Below are 17,313 nucleotides of genomic sequence, written 5' to 3' on the forward strand. Positions count from 1 at the left end.
GTCCCAACAAATCGGACTCCTACATCTCCTCCCATATAAGGCCTCGAACGGTGCCATACCAATACTAGTGTGATAGCTGTTGTTGTAAGAAAACTCTATCAAATCCAACCTCTGTTCCCAGCTACCACCAAAGTCCATCACACAAGCTCGCAACATATCCTCAAGAGTCTTGATCGTTCTCTCAGTCTGTTCGTCTATCGCAGGATGAAATGTTGTACTCATCTTCAAAGTTGTTCTCAAAGATTCCTGCAACTCTTTCCAAAACCTTGAGATAAATCTCGCATCTCTGTCAGATACTATGTCCTTAGGGACTCCATGTAGCTTTAGCACATTCTTCCGATAAGCCATAGCTAATTGTGCCTTATTCTATGTATCTTTCATTGGCACAAAGTGAGCTTACTTGGTCAGTCGATCCACTATTACCCATATCATATTGTTACCCTGTTGACTCTTTGGCAAACCCACGATAAAATCCATAGAAATGGATTCCCACTTCCACTCAGGTACTTATAAAGACTGAATCTTACCTTGTGGTCGTCGCTGTTCCCCTTTAACTCTCTGGCATGTCAAACAACGGGCCACAAACTCAGCTGTTTCTTTCTTCATCCCAGGCCACCAGAACGTGTTCTTTAAATCCTTGTACAGCTTGTCACCACCTGAATGTACTGAATACGGTGTACAATGTGCCTCTGTCATGATTGTCTTTTTCAGCTCCTCATCATTAGGGACACACCACCTACCATCAAACCTCAAACTACCATCTGTATGAATAGAGAATCGAGACACTGTCCCTTTCTCTACTCCTGCTCTCCACTCAACTATCTTGGGATCCAACGCCTGTTTACCTCGAATATCGTCATAAAGATCAGGCTGCACTATCAAATCTCCCATGGCATCCCCTCTCTGCATCATATGTATCCCAAACCTCCCCACCTCATCTCTCAACCTCATCAAAGATAGAGCTGTACACAAAGAATGTACACTCTTCCTACTCAAAGCATCTGCAACAACATTGGCTTTCCCTTCATGGTAGATAATATCCATGTCATAATCGCCAATCAGCTCCATTCACCTCTTCTGTCTCATGTTCAACTCCTTTTGAGTGAAGATGTACTTGAGACTCTTGTGATCCGAAAATACCTTAAAGGTCGCCCCATAAAGGTAATGTCTCCAAATCTTAAGGGCAAACAGCACTGCACCCAACTCTAGATCATGTGTAGGATAGTTCTCCTCATAAGGCTTCAATTGCCTAGAAGCATAGGCAATCACCTTCCCGTTCTGCATCAACACACATCCCAACCCATTCTTTGAGGCATCTGTATAAACCTCAAAGTTCTCGATCCCTTCAGGCAATGCTAAGATAGGAGCTGTGGTCAAACGCTCATTTAATGTTTGGAACGCCGTCTCACAACTCTCATCCCAACGAAACCTGTTCTCTTTCCTCATCAAAGCTGTCATAGGTCTAGAAATCTTGGAGAAATCTTTCACGAACCGTCTGTAGTATCCAGCTAAACCCAAGAAACTCCTGATCTCAGCAACATTCTTTGGTGCTTCCCACTTTATCACTGCCTCAATCTTTGCCGGATCCATAACTACCCCATACTTAGAGATCACATGCCCCAATAAAGCAACTTTCTCTAACCAGAACTCACACTTAGACAGCTTAGCATATAACTCATGCTCCCTCAAGGTCTGCAACACAATCCTCAGATGCTCCTCATGCTCCTCCTTAGTCTTGGAATAGACTAAGATGTCATCGATAAACATCACCACAAACTTGTCCAAAAACTGTCTGAAGATTCTGTTCATCAAATCCATAAACACAGCCGGTGCATTAGATAACCCAAACGGCATCACCACATACTCATAATGGCCATACCTCGACGTGAAAGCTGTCTTCGGTATGTCCACCTCTCTAATCTTCACCTGATGGTACCCCGACCTCAAATCAATCTTGGAAAAGACTGATGCACCACCCAACTGATCAAACAGGTCATCTATCCTTGGCAAAGGATAATTTTTCTTCACCGTCACTCGGTTCAGCTCCCTGTAGTCTGTGCACAACCTCAAGCTCCCATCTTTCTTCTTAACAAACAGAACTGGTGCTCCCCATGGTGATACACTAGGTTTAATGTATCCCTTCTCTATCAGATCATCTAACTATTTCTTGAGCTCCTCCATCTCTTTAGGACCCATCCGGTACGGTGCCTTAGAGATTTCCCCCGTCCCCGGTTTCAACTCAACCGTGAAATCTATCTCCCTCTTCGGTGGCAACCCCGGAATCTCCTCTGGAAAGCCATCTGCAAACTCACCCACCACTGGTATCTGATCAACCGTCGGACTCTCTATTCGGTCATCTCTCACATGGCATAAGATCAAAGGGCATCCCTTCCTTAGATAGGACTTCAAGGTAACAGCTGCAATCAACTTAACTTTGGGATTGACCACAAACCCACGATAAGACACACTAACGCCCTTAGGACCTCTCAAAGACACTTTCTTTTGATGACAGTCTATCTTAGCTTTATACTTTCCCAACCAATCCATCCCGACTATCATCTCAAAACCATTACAAGGAAACTCTAGCAAGTCTACAGGTAGATCAACTTGCCCAACTATCATAGATACATCCCTATACAACCTCCCATACGATAGAGACTCACCCGAAGGTATAAAAACTTTCTCACTTACAGACTCATATACCCTCAAACCCAACCGTTTAACATGACTCGAAGATACAAACGACTGAGACGCCCCCGAATCAAACAAAACAAAGGTATGAATACCGTTAACAAGAAAAGTACCAGTGATAACATGTGCATCGTCCTCAGCTGCTTTCTTGTCCATCATGAACAGCTTTCCACTGGTCTTTTGTCCACCTCCCTGGACAGTACTGGCTGATGTGGTCGGCTTAGCATTCGACCCCTGATTGTTGTTGTTGTTCGTAGCTGGTTTCTGATAGGAATTACCGCCATTGCAGTTACCTCCACCCTGGTAGGTCTGACCTCCCCGGTTAGACCATGACCCAGACGGTCTATTGCTCGCGTAACTCTGTTCTTGCCCCTGAGAATAGCTCCCCTGAGCTGATCTCTGAACAGCTCTAGGTACACTCGTGCACTCATGTCTCTTGTGGCCTACACCGCCACAGCCATAGCAGGTCATCCCCCAACTACCACTACTACTCATACGGCCACGCCCAAAGGAAGCTCCAGCATTGAACCCTGACCCAGAAGAAAATGCTCTAGCCTGATTGTGGTTGCCTTTGTTTTGGCTAGATTGGCCACCACCTTCACTCTCAGCCTTTTTTTTCTCAACTACTCTCTCCTGAGCCATCTCCACCAACCTCTCAGCTCTCCCAGCCCTCTCATACGCTCCCTTAACATCAGTAAGGACTCCCACGGGTAACTTGTCCATAATCTTGGGGGTCAACCCCCTCTCAAATCTCAGCGCTAGGTTCTCCTCACTCAAACCCATGTCCTCAGCATACCTAGACTTCTCATTAAACTGCTTGTAGTACTCAGCAACTGACATATCATATGTCATCCTAAACCCATCAAACTCCTCTCTCAGCTTACTCCTCACATGCTCAGGTACAAACTCTTTCCTCATAGCCCTCCGAAACTCTTCCCAAGGTATAGCAGGTAAACCATGCTTCGTATACATCTCTCTAGCACTCACTTTCACCTTGTCCCACCACTCATCAGTTGCTTCCCTCAAGTAAAACGCAGCTTGTTCCACTCTCATCTCATCAGGACAGTGTACCAGGTCCAGTATGTTCTCCATCTCACGATGCCAGTTGTCAAGAAGGTTTGGCTCCCCGGTCCCCTTGTACTCTTTTGGGTTAAACCTCGCTATATAAAGACTGATCTTGGAGTGATCAACCTCCTTATCCTTTCCCACTCTCTTTAGGGCCTTCGTAAGAGCATCCTGATGCTCCAACATCTTAACAACATCATCGATGTTCATGTTCTCAGCTCTCGCATACAAAGCGTTTTTCTTGGGTGGCATCTTGAAGCTATATGAGAAAGGGTAGATATAAACATACGCACTATAACCCCAAAACACGAAAACAGACTGCCCATAACACACTCGATCGAGTGCCTAAACCTACTCGATCGAGTAGAGGCTACTCGATCGAGTGCCCACCATACTCGATCGAGTGCCCCGACATCAGACCCAAAACAGACCTTCTGATCTCTAACATACTCGACCGAGTAGCACAGCCACTCTATCGAGTGACCCCCCTACTCGATCGAGTGCCCTATGTACTCGATCGAGTACCCAAAAACGCGATTCTGGTTATAAAAACGTCAAATACCCACTCGATCGAGTCAGACCCACTCGACCGAGTACCTCACCTACTCGATTGAGTACCTCCTACTCGATCGAGTCATGCTGACTCGTATATACTACCCGCATGTCATCTCTCATATCCCATCATACTGTACAACTTTATAAACTCAACATTATAATCTAGCTACGCATGCAATTCTACACAAATCCTCATTCAATCATCAAAACAACTATTTCATGCTATCAAATGCCACGTAATAAACAACCATCATGCTTCTTATACAAACAACATATATATATACTTCACTAACTTTTCAATCACCATATCAATCTTCTACTCCCAACATCCATCAATTCACAACATATATCGTCACATTCACATACAAGCTAACAAACACCACATATGACCTTGACATATACTCCCCAGGTGACCGGTTCAAAATTGTAGGGCGAGTTCGCGACTTTAGGACGTCTCCCAAGTTTTTGCATTAGCTCCTACAACCTTTACCCCGAGTTCATTTTAATTGACTCCCTATATTCATTAGATTCATTGGTTACAGGTTTCAGGATCGTCGCTCTGATACCATTTTGTAACACTCCCATACTCCAAGTGCCTTACCAGGACCACTCAGGTATAAAGATGTTACCATCTCGGTTGCCCGAGGCAATGATAATCATAAGATAATAACGAAACAGTATTTAAATAGTATAAGTTTAGTGAATAAGATACAATCCAAAACCAAATACCAAAATACGGTTACATGTTCTCAAAACAAACTGTCTACTCTACTAAATGAAATGTTTAATAAACTACTCAAGCTACAACGGAAGACTCTATCATCTGAAAGTGGCACATCCCAGCTATCCCATGTAACTCGACTCATACCTGCTCAACAACTGCTCACCATCCCCGAATGGATCACCACAGTTTTTAAAACAATAAACGGGGTCAGTACTAATCACACAATTTATATAATCCAACAACATAACAAACAACACAGCTCAATCATCACAGATATACTCCGAACTCCATTCCCAACTCCACAATACTCAGCCCTGCCAGAGTGCCCATCGCAACAGGTCACTCCACGCCGCCAGTGGGGGACCGCAGCCGTTCCCACCTAATCCCTGCTCATCTCCGTTGAGCGATAAACCCAAATTCCTTAATGTGCACATCCCTTCTGTGGCGGGTTCCACAGAAGGCGAATAATGGGCGTGAAGCCACTCCCGCAAGTGACTCCACTCAGCCAGGGACACGCCCCGAAGAACACGGACAGATACAAACAATCACAACTACTAAACAACAATCAACACCAACAACCGTCACAATACTCGTATGATAACAATCAACAATCAAAAATCACCACCACATATTATGGGACTAATACTGAGTAGGGAAACCCTACCTGGAAAGCAACACAGTCAGACGATCTCAACAGCTATTATCAAAAGGCCTCTTCTACAAATCCTCCTCCTAACATACAATCATACAATTACTACCAATCAAGAAACACAACAAAACCCTCAAATCCCCAAATTACGGTTTAACTAACTTTAACGAAATACCATAAAAACAGTACATAGATCTTACCCTCGACGTAAGGATTACAAAGGTATAAAGAAAGACGAATTCCGACCTTCCAAGCTCCGGGATTTGCCAACAATGCGATTGATGCGAAGAACGTAGATTGTTTTCTCTTTTGAAAGTAATTAGGTTTCTAAAGTGTATTAAGAAAGTGACGGAAGAGTTTATATATTAAATCGTATTATTAACAAAACCCGACAAATTATCCCCCTGTAAACCGGCTACTTGATCGAGTAGCTGACATACTCGATCGAGTGCCGCCTACTCGATCGAGTATCGAGGTTACTCGATCGAGTACCCAACAGGTCAGAAACTGTTTTAAATCACAAAACACCCTTACTCGGCAGAGTAAGGCCCATTCGATAGAGTACCCAGAGGCTCATAAAACCTTAGTATTACAGTCACTCTTTTCTCACGAAGCAAAGGGTGAATTATATATGTATAAGAGAGAAACAGAAACAGTCACTCGCCTAAACTGCGACCTACATAGCATGCATGCAACAAAATGATAGACGATTCAGGTACTATGCACACATTCCAACCAAGATTGTCCGTCACAGTCGCGGGCTTACAAATAGTATAGGAAAGTGAGGTTCAGGTGAGAAAAGGCAAAATAAATTATGGAAATGTGGAGGTAAAAAACGACAAGCTAGTTCCTAAACAGGACCATATAAGACCGTCCGAAATTCAACTGACTGAAAATAAACACAAGTGCCCTTCATTTGGCACACAGCTCACTAACCAAATACACTATCTCCTCAAAAATATATGAATAAGAACAGAGGAGTGAGACGGTCACAAACTTCCCTTTTTTAATACCGTCTTAATTAAACAATCAACACAAATCAAACAATTTTTTTTTCATTCTTTTCTTTTCTTTTTCTTCTTGCCATACGTTTGTTTCAACTTTTTTTTTCATTTTTTTTCTTTCACACATTCCTCTTTTTTCTTCTTTTTCCATTTCATTTTCATCCTCCCTTCCATTATTTTCCACCAACTCCAACAATATCACACGTGCCAAACTCGCAACATGGACCAACGTACCACAAAAGACACACTAAACTAGCTCGACTGGGCAGGCTTAGTTTTGGATGTAGCTAATGTGTCAAAAAGGCTAAATTTGGCTTAAGTGGAGCTAAATGGGTGAAAAATGTGAGAAAGGGAAAATTTACAAGCACCTCCCTACGTGTGACACCGAACACAAACCCGAATGTATGCATTTGACAAGAAATCGAATGTCATAAAAGTGCAAAAATGATGAACATGCTATGCAAGGAGTACTACTATCAATTCCTATGTAAACCGGTCATGAATGTCACCAATTATATGGCTCTAAATCTCAGAAATTGCAAAGTAGGTTGCCAATTTATCAGGTCAAGTCTACACGGTCAGCTAAATTTGAACAAAAACTCGTAGATTATGCGTAAGACTCAGCTAATAACCGTTAATGAAAGTGCAAGGCTCAAGTAAAATGACAAGTTAAAGTGCAATATCATCATGGAAATCAACCGTTCCGACTCAACCTATATTCTATTAATTTTTGAAATTTTTCTAATTTTTTTGGATTTTTATGATTCTTTTAAACAAATAAATACAATGCAGGCTGAAAATAGAAACGTGAATGCAAAACAAATGCAAATGCAGACTCAAAGGGTGCATTACCCTCCACAAACCAAAACGGACAATGCCCTCGTTGTCCTCCAACATACACCAGCAGATATATACGGGGGACGGGAAAATATAGCCAATAAATGAATGAAAAAGAAGAAATAAAAAGGAGACAAAAGAAATAAAAGAACAACAATGTACATACAAAACTTGAACTTCCCCAAACCAGCCTGAAAACTGGGGAAGTGAGTAGACCAATAGCTACTCGTCAGCCTCCTCTGACACGTCCTCCACCATCACAGTGAAGTCTGGGTCCTCCTCCTGCTCTCTCCTTCTCCTCTGCTCAGCCTGAGCTCTCGCTGCCGCCGCTGCTGGGTCCTCCTCCTCCTCCTCCTCCTCACTAGCTGACTCAGGGTACCCCTCACCTGGGTACCGGTAGAAGGACGGGTGTGGCCAACCCTCTGGAATAGGACGGTGTCGCCTCATGTGATACTCGTATAGAGGGAACAAAGTAAGAGCTATGTCCCTCTCCATACGAGCCTGCCTCTCTACAAGCTCAAGCAACAAACTGTCACGACGTCCTTGGTCCATGACCGCAGGCGTCTCAAAGGGTGGAGGAGATACAAAATTAGCCGGAAAAACCGGCTGTGCCTGTGTCTGGTCGGGCGTAGGAGTAGGAGTAGGGATCGGGATAGGAATGGCCGTGGAAGTCTGGCCACCCGTAGAAGGTGTGGATCCCTCTCAGGTCTCAGATCGACGCCGCTTCCTAGAAGCGGACAGAGTAGGAGGTGGTTGCAGCGGTAGGTGGTACATGGACAATGGTGGAGGTAACCTGCCCCTAACAGTGGGCAGGGGGACGAGGCGAGGTAGGGTGGTGCAAGGAAGGGTCTCAGACAAGGAACTGCATATCTTCCAAGTCTGTTGGTCAGAGGCAAGCCAAGTCATAGACAGCATGGCTGCCTGGTCCAGGTACCTATCGACACCTATGTACTATAAGTTACGAGGGAAGACGGGGAAGAGAAAACGGGCAAGGACAGTGGCTATGCCACCGCAGACGATGGCACCCGTGGTCTACTCCCCCACAGAGTGAAAGTACTGGGCGGTCAGGTAAGCAATGTTAAGGACAAAGGGGCCCTCACTGTCAATGTTCAGGTACCCGCCCAGAATAGAAAGCTCAATGTTGTTCACATTGTTTGGTTCTCTACGGCCAAAAATAGTACTACCCATCAGACGCAGGAAGTAACGGGCAGGGGGAAGGTGGACCTGAGCGAGCTTTCGCTCCTCGTAAGTAGTCTGTGCCAAGGTCCTCCACAACATGCGGATGACCTTCCTAGGGGCAGCAGTGGGACCCGTAAAAGAAAGTCCTAACCTAGTACCAAACTCCTCTAAAGTCCAGGAAAAAGTCCGGTTAAACAATCGGAAAGACACGGAAGAGCAAGTGGGGTCAGCGTCAAGTGCCCCAGAAGAGAAGGTAAAGGAGCTGAAAAACTCAAGGGTCAGCTCTTTGTTGGTATAGGCACTCATGGTCACAAGTCCTGACATCCCCGTACCCCGCAAAATCTCACAAACTAGCTCGTAGATACCAAGTCTATCAAGTGACTGACGACAAAAACTTGGTCGAAAGAAAGTCACAGTCAAGCAAAGAGAAAAATCTAGTGCGATGAATACCATTAACGAAGATTACCTGAGGGTAGTCGGGGTGCGAGTCGAGCGAATCATCCCCTCGGATGGTGACACGGCCAGCAGAACGACCAGTAGTAGGTGTAGCTCGTGCACGACCCCGACCTCTAGCATCTGAAGTAGAAGCCCGTCCTCTGACGGAACGAGATACTAGAGTCGCCCGGTAAGCAGCTGTGACTGCGGGTGACCACGCAGCAGGGGTGGTCACCGTATTTGAGGTACTAGCTGTGGCTGCAACAGAACAGACAGCAGAAACCGACACAGAAGAAGAAGGGCTAACAGCAGTGCTAGCTAAAACAGAGGCTGTGACGGAAGTGGAAGCGGAGACGGAGCTAGCAGCAGTAACGACAGTACCAGCAGCAGTGACAAGAAACACGGGAGTAGCGGCAGTGGTACTAACGGGTGTGGAGACGGTGGTGGCAGCATGGACCACCGTAGCATGGACCACCGTCTCAGTCAAGGACGGAGTAACAGTCGAACTGGATGAGGACATTGAGCTACTGTCCATCCTAATCAAGTAAGGAAGGGGGAATGATAATCAATTAACGAAATTAAACAGAAAATACCCAAATCAGTCGGAAATTTCGACTATCATAAACCCTAATTCCCAAATTACCTCAAAAATTCGAAAAAGGCAATTAATCAACACTAAGGTAAAGAGAATACTTACTTGATAAATGAAACCCACAAAAGAAGCAAATTAATCGACAAAGACAATGCAAATTGGCGGAATTTCGAACAAGAAACCGCAAACCCTAGAACCCGTAATTGACCGCAAAAACGAACAAAAATCAAAGGGGAAATTAGGGGGAAATGTCGATTAATTAGTTAGGAACAAATTGTAGGTGTTAGATTTGGTATTAGGCAAAAAATTTTTAGAGGATTTGGGCTTTTTTTGTGCAAAGGGGACGAAGAAATGAAGAAATAAAAATAAAGGAATGAAAATAGGAAGTTTAAGAGTTACTTCCTGCGCGGGATTTGCAATTTCACTCGATCGAGTGGTTTTAAACCCCTCGATCGAGGAGTCTGGTCTTCATTCCTCTCGATCGAGTAAAATTATACTCGATCGAGAACTCCTCATTTTTGCTGTTTCGATCGAGCACTTTGAAACCTTTCGATCGAATCCTTTCTTGTAAAATCCTCTCAATCGAGTACAAAAAGCACTCGATCGAGTGCTTTTCTTCGTGTAAGTCCTCCAAATGAGTTATTTCTTCCCCAAACCTGCATAAAAGCACTCGCAAGCATATCCTGAATATACCAAATCACAAAAATGACAGTCTATAGTCTTTCTAACTACGCTAAAAATTATCTAAATTCTAATAGTCCTAAAAATAAAATAAAGAAATTCAACGGAAATCTAAAATTAGTTTTTACAAATTGTTACACGGGGCATTCCCCGCTCAATTCCCAAAATAATTCAAAAGCCCAACGGAGGGCTTCTGACTAGAGGAGGTCCCTTTAGCATCCTTGACCGTCGTCCTCATTCTCCACGAGCTTGAATTTGAACCAGTAAGGGGAGAATAGTTGACAACCACGTATGCACGAACTTTCCTCATCCCTTTATCTTTCTCACCAGCTTTGACGTTTGGATCCCCAATTTGATTGATTTTAATTGCACAACGACCTTTGACAGCTCCTGCATCTTTTTCATCTGTACCTACAGTAGGAAGACAGACGAATTCTCCTCCTTTTTACTCTCAATCTGAGGCGAAGGGGTCACAATTGCAGCACAAAATTCCAAATTTTCATCTGGAGTGTCAATATGGGAGTCAGTAGAAGAGAGGGCATTACAAGGTTAAGCTTGCATGGGAGCCCTATGAGACTTAGATTGATGGAAAATTAATTCCTCGTCCCCTACCTGAAATGTGAGTGTCTTACCCCTGACATCTATCACTGCATGAGCAGTGAACAAAAATGGTCTCCCTAAAATAATAGGGGTGTGAGTGTCCTCGGGAATATCAAGCACTACAAAATCAACGGGAATAAAGAATCTCCCGATTTTAACAGGTATGTCCTCTACGACACCTAACGGCCGTGATATACTACGGTCAGCCATCTGTACGGTCATGTTTGTGCAATTAAATTTAGTCAAACCAAGTCTCTTAGCAAGAGATAAAGGTACGACGCTCAAGCTAGCACCAAGATCGCATAGCGCGTTATCAATCAAATGGGTACCTATGTGACATGGAATTGAGAAACTACTCGGGTCTGACTGTTTAGGTGGCAACTTGTTTTGAACTAGGGCATTCCCTACCTCGGTCAAAGCTACCGTTTTATGATCATTGATATGCCTCTTACGTGATAAAATTTATTTCATAAACTTTAAATAAGAGGGTACCTGTGTTAGCAACTCGGCAAATGGAACAGTGACCTGTAAGCTTTTCAGAAGCTCGGCAAATTTACCGAACTGTTGATTGGCTTTCATGATCTGTAATCGCCTTGGGAAGGGCACCGTAATGGGAATCTCGAGCCCTTTGTTTCTTTCTTCCAACGTCTCAGCTGGTTCAAGCTCCTTATCACTCGATCAAGACTTTTTGCCTCTCGATCGAGTCTTTCCAGGTGAAATATCACTCGATCGAGCAATAGCAAGATCTCGATCAAGTTCTTCATTAACAACAGTGTTCGATCGAGGTAAGTTTTCACTCGATTGAATAGATTCTTCAGATTTTTCACTCAATCGAGTGGTTTGGACCTCTCGATCGAACTCTTCATTATCCAGTTCACTCGATCGAGTAGAATTTCCCTTCGATCGAGTGCTTCCAGCATTAATTCTACTCGATCGATCCCCTGAAACCAATCGATCGAGTATATTCTTCGTGGTTAACTATTTTTCAGCAACTAATGACTGTTCATTGTCATTAACATCCTTGCTCGGGTCCGAAATATCCCTGTCATCAGATAATCTTGGTCCTTCATAAGAACGACCACTTCTCAAATTAATCAAATTCACCGTCTCATGTGGATTCTTCTCAGATTGAGACGGCAAATTACCTTGTTTCGTCGTGGACTGGTTTGCGGCTAACTGAGCAACTTGAGTTTCAAGTGACTTGATGGATGCTTCTTTCTGTTGGTCACTTAGTTGCCATTGCTTTGTCAATGACTGGAGCATTGACTTTAGCTCACCTAGCTCACTTACCCCACTTGAAGATGATGCGCCTTGATTCGGTGGAGGAAAGGAAGGAGGCTTTTGGAAGCCTTGTTGAGCTTTATGAGGCGGGACATATGGCTGGTGCTGCTGCGGTGGAGGAGTGGGATTAAGAACATTTTGATTTGTCCACCTCAAATTGGGATGGACTGCCCCTTAGTTGTTATAATAAGAACCTCCTCCTTGCCTGTATTGTTGAAAAGCAAGGACTTGTTCTTTCTAAGTAAGACAGTCAATAGCAGTATGACCGTCATCTCCTCCACATCTCCCACAAATGACAGTTTCCTGTCTAGTCAACAAATGAACTGTCTGTGGCTCCCCAGCAGATTGCAACTCCAATCTATCAAATCGGGCATTCATGGCTTCCAGCTGAGCCACAACTGCCTTATCAACCGAATGGACTGTTCGAATACCATCCCGTGGGTTCTCATATTCAGCACAATTGGTCGCCATCTCCTCAATAATGCCCCATCCCTTATCATCATCAATGTTTTTCTGAAATCTTCCGTTGGATGAGGCATCAAGAATAGCTCTATGGTCATCATACAACCCATTATAAAATTGGTTACACAAAAACCATTGATCAAAACCATGGTGAGGAAGAGACCTCACCAACTTCTTAAACCGACACCAAGCTTCATAGAATGTCTCATCAGGTGCCTGCTTGAAACTAGTAATCTTTCCCCTCAGATGATTAGTGCGTTAAGGAAGGAAGTATCTTTTATAGAAGGTAAGTGCGAGAGTCTCCCAGTTGGTGATCCCAGTAGTTGTATGGTCAAGATCGGTCAACCACTCACGGGCTGAGTCAGTCAGAGAAAAAGGAAAGAGCACCTCCTTTATCTTATCCTGTGTTACTCCCTTTGTAGCGGGAATAATAGAGCAGTAATCAGAAAAGACCTCCATGTGCTTCCTTGGTTCTTCACCTGCCACACCCCTATACAAGTTTCTCTCCAACAGATTTATGTAGGACGAACGGATATCAAAAGTGTTGCCGTCCTCAGTCTGAAGGTTAAAACCCTTAGGAGTAGAGGATGCTTTAGGCTCCGAGTGACTTGCAATATTCGGCAGCTTTACTGGTTGGTTGGTAGAAATGAGATTATCTTCTTCTAAAGACTGGTCTTCTGCAAATAAAAAGTCTTGTAGCTCGGGCTCAAAAGTACTCAAGTCTTCCTTTCGAAGTTCTCTTTGCAGACGGAGTCTATGCTTGAAACATCTTTCCTGGTTCGAATCACTGAACTAAATCCGACTGTTTGACACAGCATACAGAACACTGAAAGAGATAAATGAGAACTGTATCAAGGAATAAAAATTCCCTGAGACGGATAAAAATAAACGAAAACAAAAACAGATAGGGCTATTGCCTCCCCGACAATGGCGCCAAAATTTGACAGGCTAGTCGTGTACCTACTAAAAATAACCAACTGGCACTAATTAATATAGTTAGGGAAGTCGGGTCGATCTCCACAGGGAGGCAAGCTATCTGCTAAAGGTCTGCTTATTTAAGTCACTAAATGGGGGGTTGAATTTGGTTTACTAAACTAATGAAGGTTTGAAGGAAAGAGCAATAAGGAAAGAGCAATAAAGGACAGAAAATGTAGCAAAGATGATCAATAAAAAGGGAACATGTCAGGATTTCGGTTCACCATGATAGTCTAGTGACTCAACTGCAAATATCCTAGATAATTTACTGTGAGACGGATACGGGAAAGGTCCTTCCGGTCCACTTTCAATCCTAGATTTCCGCTAACTTAACTTCTGTCCTCGTCAGGGTAGTCTACTGTTCATAGCAGGTCAATTTAGTCCAATCTTTTGATCCAGGAATAAATTTAACCAGATTAAAAGGTAACTTAGAAGCGTGCACTCAACTAAGTTGGTATTATAATTATATTGCCATGGGTAAAGATTCTCACAAATAAATCATCTAGCCTATTCGCTACATCGTCACAATCCTACCATGGATTCCCTAATCCCAACATGAATGAATTTAGCTACTCATATTGTTAATGTTGTCAATAATAACAATGATGAATGAACTAATAGGAAACATTATGAAATAACAATAATAATTAGGGCAGAGTACAGATCGGGTATTTGATCCAAAGTGCTAGTTCGGATCGGATATCCATATTAAAAATCCTGAACTTAGATATCCAATATCCAAACCAAATGTTTCGGATATCCAATGTTCGGGTATCCAAAACAATCGGATCGGATGCGGATATCCATCGGATATCCATACTTTAGAATTTAATTTAAAATTAAGTTTGAAACACGATTATATTCATTGTCTTACATGATGATTTTCTTTAGTATTCTTATTCCAATGTTCTCGACATAAAATTTAAGTACCACCTAGATATTTCACTAATATTTTAAACATTAATTAAGTTGCATAAAATAAAATTTTATTTTTTCGAAATTATACTAGAAAACTATATTTTCGGATCGGATCGGATATCCAAATGTTTTAATTCTAATATCCATATCCAAACCAAAACCAACAATTTCGGATCAGATATCCAAACCAAACTTAACTTTCGGATCAGATATCCAAACATTCGGATCAGATTCGGATCGGATATCGGATCAGTTTGGATAATCGGATTTTTTGCTCTGCCCTAATAATAATGCATAAATTAAATTAGGGCAGAAATTAACGATAAGAGAAACAAAGGATTGAAGCAATAAATACGAGATTAAGATTAAAAGGAGAAGAAAGATTACAATCACAAGAATTCCGGCGTAAAGAACAACCCAAATCCGAGCAAAGAAATCCAAAAGCAAAGTTACAGTAGAAAGTTTGAGAATAGATTAAGAGAGTAAGAGTGGCGTTCTAAGATGAGTAAAACGTACTAGAGTAATTAACAGCGTACTTAATAACCTAATTATGAAGGCTTAAATAGAAAAACAAAGTCCATAAACGAAATAAGGCAACACGGGTTAGTTAAGCCCGTGAAAACTCAAAACCTCTCAATCGAGCAATATTAAACCACTCGATCGAGGACTTTAGCAGAAAATCCTCTCGATCGAGCAATATTTCCACTCGATCGAGGAAACCCCTTAAACAGCAATTCGATCGAGTACAATGAACTACTCGATTGACCTCTTCAGCATATGAAACCACTCGATCGACCAAATGTCTTCTCGATCGAGTGTTCTTTCTCCACAATCAGCTTCAAACTCGTCGCCGACTGCTTCGTTGACCATTCCTTCATGCATCTCAATGCAGTAACTCGCTCTAACATTCTCGTCTCCTCAAAATGCATGCAAAACAGGACGAAAAGAGTACGATTTCACCACTTTCAGGTTCACTCCTGCAAAATAGACAAAACAAACCGAAGTAGCCGATTCGGGGCATATTGCAATACAAAACAGTATAAAAGTGCATAGAAATACGTGCAAAATAAGGATAAAAAGACTATATAAAATGCACGTATCATGGACATTATTTGAAGAACCAGGAGTTTATTCCTAATAATTTTCTCTGTGCTGCTTGTTCACAAGGGAAATTGATAATTCGTCCTTCACCAGTTAAAATAAATTTTGAATCAATTAGTTTTTTGGAACGTATACAAGGGGATATTTGTAGACCAATACATCCATCAAGTGGACCATTTAGATATTTTATGGTTTTAATCGATATCGACTAGATGGTCCCATGTATGCTTGTTATCAACTCGCTATTTGCGAGATTACTTGCTCAATTAATAAAATTACGAGCATACTTTTCAGATACACCTATCAAGAACATTCGTCTTGATAATGCTGGTGAATTTACTTCTCAAACTTTTAATGATTATTGCATGTCGATTGGGATAAATGTTGAACATCCTGTAGCTCATGTTCATACACAAAATGGTCCAGCTAAATCTTTAATCAAACGACTTCAACTAATTGCTTGACCATTACTTATGAGGTGTAAACTCCCAATTTCTGCTTGGGGACATGCTATACTACATGCAAAATCACTTATTCGCATCAGATCAACGAGTTATCATAAATTCTCCCTGTCTCAATTGGTACATGGTCAGAACCAAATATTTCCCATCTTAGAGTTTTTGGTTGTGCGGTTTATATACCAATAGCTCCACCACAACCCACAAAGATGGGTCCCCAAAGAAGGTTGGAAATATATGTTGGATTTGAATCTCCTTCAATAATTAAATATCTTGAGCCAACCACAAAGGATTTATTTAAGGCTCGTTTTGCAGAATGTCATTTTAACGAGTCAGTTTTCCTATGTTTAGGGGGAGAAGACAAACAGTCGGAAAAGGAAATTAAATGGAATGAATTATCACTATCTCATATTGATCCTCGTACTAAACAATGTGAACTTAAAGTTCAAAAGATAATTCATTTACAAAGCTTAGCTAATCAACTGCTAGATGCTTTTACTAACCCAAAAAGAGTGACTAAGTCACATATTCCAGCTGTAAATGCTCCATTTCAAATTAAGATCCCAGAAGGACAAACTAGAATTGGTAATAAATCTAGTACACACCAGAAGCGTGGAAGACCAATGGGTTACAAGGATAAAAATCCTCGAAAATGAAAAGGAGCAAAGAATGAAGGTGGCCCGTTCGAGGATGTAAATTTACACAAATCTTCTGAAGAGACTGTGGACATGATTGAAAATTTAGTTCCGGAAGAAACTCAGGCACCTGAAAATGAAGAGATCTCAATAAATTATATCATGTTTGGTATTATTTGGAACCGAAATCAAATCGACGTCGATAATATTTTTGCATGCAACGTTGCGTTAGATGTTATGAAAAATGAAGAGGATCATGAACCCAAGTTTATTGATCAATGTAGACAAAGAGATGATTGACAAAATGGAAAGAAGCAATTGAATCAGAATTGAAATCTCTTGAAAAGAGACAATTTTTTGGACCTGTAGTCCGTACATCTGAAGGTGTAAAGCAAGTGGGACACAAATGGGTCTTTGTGCGAAAGAGACATGAAATTGGTGAAATTGTGAGATATAAAGCTCGATTAGTTG

At 42.2% G+C, this 17,313-nt stretch overlaps 1 non-coding gene across 1 annotated transcript; it reads left to right on the forward strand.

Annotated features, from left to right (window-relative positions):
- The first annotated feature begins 12,897 nt into the window (after positions 1–12,897).
- Positions 12,898–13,003, forward strand: LOC141635787 (small nucleolar RNA R71). Its single transcript, XR_012540447.1, has one exon. It is a non-coding gene; the product is annotated as a small nucleolar RNA R71 (small nucleolar RNA).
- Positions 13,004–17,313: the final 4,310 nt, after the last annotated feature.

The sequence above is a fragment of the Silene latifolia genome, chromosome Y, assembly GCF_048544455.1.
Source record: "Silene latifolia isolate original U9 population chromosome Y, ASM4854445v1, whole genome shotgun sequence".
Lineage (NCBI taxonomy): Eukaryota > Viridiplantae > Streptophyta > Magnoliopsida > Caryophyllales > Caryophyllaceae > Silene > Silene latifolia.